Genomic DNA, 7,069 nt, shown 5'->3' with positions numbered 1-7,069 from the left:
CCCAAAGCTCAGTTGTAAATAAGTAAAGTGGTACTTAAGAGCTCATTATGTGTTTGTGAAGTATTATTGCAACATTCAGCCAACCAAAGGATTGCGTAACTTCCTCCTCCCCTGTGTTTGTGATGAGGCAGTACAGGAACAATGAAAGACACACAGTCTGTGAGGAGACAGAAGAAGAGAGCAAGATGCCCCCCCCCCCCCTCCTTTGCTAGAGGGGGGTGTCCACCGCATCAAAAATCATATTTTCAAAGTCACCATATGCAATCAACTTTATTTTGCCGTGTTTACGAGGCAGACCGGCACCCATCTGACCCGTCTGTGAACAAAACAGAGGAGAGATTCATAAACCTCACAGAACATCACCTGAGCCTTTATTCATACTAGGAACACTTTGAAGTACATAATGAATATTTTCATGCTTTTGTTTGCATTTAGGCTCTTTTTCTAAACTATTAATGAAACCATTTTGCAATGTTTTAATGTTCAAAAACACATTGATCCAGTTCTTCTCTTCACACCTGCAGCACCTTTGTGTACACTGAGTGTTTTCTGATGTGTTGGTGCTGAGTGAGTCACACACCTGCTTTGACACGTCCACTCCATAGCGCACAAAGGTGGCCATGTGCTCACAGTTGTTCTTGAGGAGATTGTATTTTCCAAGACATTTTCCCCTCAGTTTGTTGATGCGGTCGATGAAGTCGGCGTGACTTCCAATTGGGTACTTGGTTGGTTTACCATCTTCATAATTATCTTTTTCAGGCTGCACGTTGTGTTTGATAGTTTCCTGAATTCTCCCATGAATACAGTCGGCTCCTTTTTGGTCTCCTCTCTCTCCTGCCATGATGAAGAAAAGAAACTGTTTACAGACACTATGAAGCAAAACTGACAGCAGACGTTACTCTAAACCAGGCATACTCAACAGGCGGCCCACCGGCCGCATCCGTCTTATTTTGTGGCCCCCTGACATGCCTGGTTATGAATGCATAATAATTATAATTAGCCAACCGAAATCGTGTGAAAATTAGGCGGTGCGCCTTTAATTTAAGTTCCAGCAGCAGTTGTCTGATTCAACCCCCAGGAGAGTGGAAGTAATTTCCGACAATCTTTTATCACAGTTGCTAAAAGACAAGAAAGAGTACTTTAGCCTAGCATTGGATGAATCCACCGACCGCACAGACTGCGGGGCGGTCTGGGTGCGCTTTCTCAAAGGGGACACATTTGCCGAGGACATGCTGGCTTTGCTATCACTAACAGGGCAAACATGAGGAGAGGACGTTTACTCCGCAATGATGAGCTTTTTTCACGGACCAGGCAAAAACCTCAACTTAAAAAAGCTGGTTTCTGTGACTACTGATGAGGCTCCTTCCATGGAAGAAAGGAGAAAGGATTAATTGCTTTGCTCAGAATAGATCCTGAAAGGCCGGACTTCTTCTCATATCACTGTATTTTGCATCAAGAGCAATTGTGCAGCAAGAGAGAGAGGTGGAGAGCTCAAAGTGACAATGGGCTCTGTGACACAAACAGTCAGTTTGATTCTCTTATTATCCCACCCCTTACTGTGCCTACCTCACGGAATTGAAAGAGGAGTTTTCCTCCCGGTTCGCGGACGCGGACGTTATGTCAGACGTTAAGACGTTAAGAATAATAAAATCAAAGCAGCGTTCCTGTCTAGCTGACAGACATTTGGCAGGATATCTCAGAGCAGCTACAACTGAGCAGCAACCAGATCTGAAAGTACTTGTGAAAAGAATGCAGACTGGGAGCTCTCACTAGGAATAAGAGCAATTGCAAACTTTATCAATGTCATCAATGCAAAGCTATTCACTCCAGTGTTCATAAAACATCAGCTTGACCAACACTTCGCAGTTGCTAAACTACATTTGTTACTCAAATTGAGAATATTTGTTAAATATTCCATGAAGCTTTGGAATGCATTAAAAATAACTAGCAAGATCATATTAAGAGCATATTAAACAGCAGTAGTAAATACAGCAAATAAAATGGTACAAATATATGTTAATAATAATTTGTGGCCCTTTGCACCCGTTGGGGTTTAAATGTGGCCCTCTTGGCCTCTGAAGTTGAGTACCGCTGCTCTAAACAAAGAAACTGAAACATGAACAAGTCAGGGTTCATCCTCTGTGTAGCTGCTCTGACTCATATTTGACTTTCCTGCTCCTTACCGGTGAAGTGAAAGATGTCTGCACCTGCTGGTTTACCAGGCAGCGCCTCTACCTTCCCTTCACCCACATAAACAGCAAAGTGCTTGAAGAGTTTGAATCCTTTTTTCCCACGTTGGAAGGAAATAATGTCTCCAAACTGAAACTGTGACTGGAAGGAAGCAGAGACGTGTGAAACATAAGTGTGGATGGTTTGAATGTTGTTATAATACTAATAATGAATTGAATGGACATTTTTGAGCAGCAATTCAAAGTTCCTGAAATGAATTTAAAGTCTCCACTTCCCCTAAGCTGTGTGACTTTAGAGGTGAGAGGAAGGAAACAAGGAGAACATGCAAACTCCACATAGAACCCACAACCTCCTAGCTGTGAGGCAACAGGGACATCTTCAGGGATATCTTCAACCTTGAACAAAATGGACCTGATGTTGGTCTAAACACACAATCAGCTGTAAGCTGCTGGAACAGGCAGCACAGGAAGTGACTCACCTTACCAGTGACCTGGATTATAAGGATGGAGAGCTGAAGGATCACACTCAGCACGATCAGCTTCTTCATGTTTTCCTGGAATGATGAAGAAGAGAACATGAGAGAAACCACATCATCTAAACATCTGGAGGCTTCCCTGAGAAGTGAACTGATGAGGACATGATGAAGACATCAATCATTACTCACTGAGATGTTGATTGACAGCAGTCAAACTTGCAGTTGGGTTAGTTTATTGAGTCTCAATACACAGATCATACAGAGAGCGGGGCTATCTGCAGGAGAGTGCCCCGAGATGTGAGTGTGTCATGTTTTTGTATGTTTCAGTGGGTGTGTTGTTGTGTGATGTGTGAAATCAGTTGGGTCAGTTGGAAAGGGCAAAAGTGGGGGTCGACCTGCATCAATGCCTGGCCTAAAGAGGAAGTGTGTATCTTATGAGGAAGGGTGAGTCGAATGATCTGATCAGGGATTCAATTTGAAGTGTGAAAGTCGTTAGTCAGATAAATGTGAAAGTTATTGTTCAGAAGATGTCTTGTGACATTCCGAGCAAGTGGACTTCCCTTTGAATGTGAGTAGAAAGTTCAGTGACAGGTGTATCTAGTACATTTCTATTAGTGTATGAAGCAAAACAACAGTTAATGTAGTATTTTTCCATTACAAGCATTACACAACAACAACTTTAAAGATCCCAACAGCAATGTTGTGCATCAGAGCAACAACAGCAGCTAAACAGAGAAGAGAAGTAAGGAAAGGTGACAAAGCACAGAGCTGAGACAGCACATTCACACACACAACACGTTTCTTTCCTGTCCTCCTCAGTCTCCACTTCCTGTTATCTGAGGTCAGTCAAGGTCAGATAAAGACAGCAACTCTTTCCTCCTTCACCTGTCACACAGCAGAGTCAAGCAGCAGTCAGGAGAGAGGTTCTTCTTACCTTCTTCAGTCAGGTGGCCAGACCACGCCATCTCCTTATATTCCCTCAAGATGACGTCATGTGTGTGTGTGTGCTACCATGGCCTTCATTTGAATGTTACGTTGGGCTAATCACACTTTGGCAAACACTCATTACAATAGCTCCTTTTTTGACCTAAGCAGGCCTGCAGAAGGCTGAAGTGGCGCCTGACCAACTTGCCTCGTCTGATAGTTGACTAAGTTATGATCAAGCACCTCACTCTGCTCGGATCGCCTACTACTCCAAATTGACTGAAGAGAATAAGAGCAACCCCAAGTTCCTGTTGGACAGAGCAGCACAGCGGCTCTGAGCTCGTACCAAACCACTTCATGGAGTTTCTAGCCGGTTCCGATGGAAGCTGTCGGCTGAAGAGTTGCCAGTTTGCCTCCGGGGCACTGCCGAGGTGCCCCTGAGCAAGGCATCGAACCACTAACCACATGTGTTGAAACAGAATTTCTTAGTCTTGGGATGAATAACGGGTTGTTGTTCTTTCTTCTTCTTCTTCTTCTGAGAGGAGTGAGTGAGTGAGTGGAAGAGCTGAGTGGAAGAAAGCGTGAAAAAGTTGTCCTATACCTGTCTTTCTGTATGTTAATGTTGTTTTGTTCTCCGTGTGTTTGTTCTTTGTCTCACTTTAGTCTGTTGGTGGTTTGGGGCTTTGTGTTTTGCGTCTGCTAGCAAGCGGGGCTAGCTAGCATGACTGCGGTGTTTGACAAGCTGACACGCCGGCATGGCGTCAAGCTGTGTCCGGTTGTTGGTTGCACGGTGGAGGACTGTAGTTTAGCGGTGGGGGCACTGGTGGGTTACGACAGCGTGAAGTCCGCCTCACGCATGAATAACGCGGTGGTGATCTTTTTAGAGAGCGTGGAGAAGGTGGACCAGGTGGTGGGTCACGGGGTGGAGATTCATGGAGTCTTCACTCCCGTCCTGGCTCTAGCTAACCCCGCTAAGAGAGTGGTAGTTTCTAACGTCCCCCCGTTCCTGAGCAACGAGGCTCTGGAGAAGGAGCTAAGCCGACACGGCCAGCTCCACTCCCCCGTTAGAATGATCCCCCTCGGCTGCAGGTCCCCCTTGTTGAGGCACGTTGTGTCTTTTAGGAGACAAGTGTTTATGACTTTGAATGACAACCGAGAGGAGCTCAACCTGGTGTTCAGGTTTAAAATTGAAAACTTTTTGTACACTGTTCATGTAACGACTGACGGCATGAAGTGTTTCGGGTGTGGGAGAGAGGGGCACCAGGTGCGATCGTGCCCGGGGAGAGCGGGGGAGGGCCGGCAGGCTGAGGCTCCAGACGCCGCCGGAGCAGAGGCTCCGGTCACCGCCGGAGCGGAAGCGCCGGCCGCTGGCGGAGCAGAGGCTCCGGCCACCGCCGGAGCGGAAGCCCCGGTCGAGGCGCTGGCCGCCAAACCATCGACCCCCCCGGCTGAACCGACGCCCTCCGCGGCAGCATCAACGCCGCCCCAGACCGACGCACACACGGACGGACAGAGCACCGGAGCTGCTAAAGAGGCAACTAGACAGAACGTCGGAGATGACAGACAGAGCACCGGAGATGAGGGTTCATCAAGTGGCGAGGGCGCTGGGCAGCAGGCAGCAGATGGAGCAGAGGAGATGGAGGAGGACCAGGCCCCCCCCAGTACTCCTCTGAAAAGAAAACCCACCGTCTCTCCTGAAGGTTCCAAGGGCAAGAAAATAAGTGCCAAGAGAGTCAAAGAGGCTAAGGTACAGAGGGAAGACAGCGCAGGGCCAGAGGAGGAAGTGAAGACAAGAAGTCCGTCGTCATATGACGAAAATGAATATAGTTTGGCTAATGTGAAGTTGTTTTTGGACGTAACTAAAGGTATGAGGAATGTAAAAGTGGAAGGCTTCTTCTCTGACAAAGAAGATTTCCTATATGCTCTTCAAATGTTTCTGGATGACGACGATGTTGTGAGAGGAGGCTTCACTCGGCCGGAATACTACAGGGTAAAGAAGTACATCACTAAACTGGGGAAGGAACTGTATCAGGAAAGTTATGCAAACAGTGACACAAGCGTTGATGAAAATGATGAGGATATCTGAGTTTGTTTTTCTTGTTTTTGTCCCCTCACGGTGTTGTTTTGTTTAAAGGTTTGTTTTGGTTTGGTTTTTGGTTTAAGCATGTGATGGAGTCCTAGAACTCGCATAATTTAGTTTAAATGTAAGGTTTATAAACACCTGTAAATAAATGTAAATTTAAAAATCAAAAATCTTCTTCTTCTTCTTCTTCTTCTTCAGGCCTCTACATGGCACTGAGACCACTCTGACCAAACCATCTACCTCTGAACACTGATTCTGGTGCTATTTCTGTTCTAATTCTACTTGATCTAAGTGCAGCCTTTGACACTGTGGATCATAATATTTGACTTGCTTGTCTTGAAAATCACATTGGCGTTCACGGTCTCCCACTTTCCTGGTTTAGATCCTACCTAACAATTTGGAACCAATTAGTGACGGTGGGACAGTGAGACAGAGGGACAGAGGGACGGATGGACGGAGGGACATCTTCATCCAGTGGTGCAACATCAACCATCTCATTCTAACCAAAACACAGGAGTTGGTCTGTGACCTGAGGCGTGTGAGTGAGGGTCAGTGTTAGTCTCAGTCCAAACAGTGGCTCAGGGGTCCAAAAAGGTGTTCTTTGCTCTTGGATCCCCTGTGCAATGGTCTGCAGCAGAGACTCTGTGACAGAGAGACAGCAGAGACTCTGTGACAGAGAGACAGCAGAGACTCTGTGACAGAGAGACAGCAGAGACTCTGATCTCTTTTGGTCTGTAGGCTCCAATAACTTTGGAACCCGAATACGATACAATCAAAAGTTTGTTGGTTCATCAATTTCAAAGTCATAACAGGACGACTGGTGGGTCTTGGTGGAGGTATGAACCTGGTAATTGTTTGTCCCTGTGAGTACTTCTACCTCACATCTCCAAGTTTGTGGATTTCCATAACTTGATGCTCTCAGCTCTCCTTCATAGAAAGTTCTAGTAATACTAATATCACTTTGACTTATTATGTGTTTATGAAGTATTATTGCAACATTCAGCCAACCAAAGGATTGCGTAACTTCCTCCTCCCCTGTGTTTGTGATGAGGCAGTACAGGAACAATGAAAGACACACAGTCTGCTTGCTTATTTGTTTTATTTGTAATAAGACCTCACGTTCTGTGAGGAGACAGAAGAAGAGAGCCAGAGAACGTCTCAATCAAAAGTTAGTTTTTCAAAGTCACCATATGCAATCACCTCCATTTTGCCGTGTTTACGAGGCAGACCGGCACCCATCTGACCCTTCTGTGAACAAAACAGAGGAGAGATTCATAAACCTCACAGAACATCACCTGAGCCTTTATTCATACTAGGAACACTTTGAAGTACATAATGAATATTTTCATGCTCTTGTTTGCATTTAGGCTCTATTTCTAAACTATTAATGAAACCAT

The 7,069-nt window shown here is 45.7% G+C and overlaps 1 long non-coding RNA gene across 1 annotated transcript; it reads right to left on the bottom strand.

Annotated features, from left to right (window-relative positions):
- Positions 1-2,188: 2,188 nt before the first annotated feature.
- On the bottom strand, positions 2,189-2,938 carry LOC142990496 (uncharacterized). The gene is made up of 3 exons (XR_012960793.1): positions 2,855-2,938; positions 2,669-2,743; positions 2,189-2,331 (listed from the first exon to the last, which is right to left on the bottom strand). It is a non-coding gene; the product is annotated as an uncharacterized LOC142990496 (long non-coding RNA).
- Positions 2,939-7,069: the final 4,131 nt, after the last annotated feature.

The sequence above is a fragment of the Genypterus blacodes genome, unplaced genomic scaffold (assembly GCF_046128005.1).
Source record: "Genypterus blacodes isolate CSIRO-AG114 ecotype Tasmania unplaced genomic scaffold, CSIRO-AGI_Gbla_v1 ptg000551l_1, whole genome shotgun sequence".
In the NCBI taxonomy this organism is placed as follows: domain Eukaryota; kingdom Metazoa; phylum Chordata; class Actinopteri; order Ophidiiformes; family Ophidiidae; genus Genypterus; species Genypterus blacodes.
This window is presented reverse-complemented; position numbering and strand designations above follow the sequence as displayed.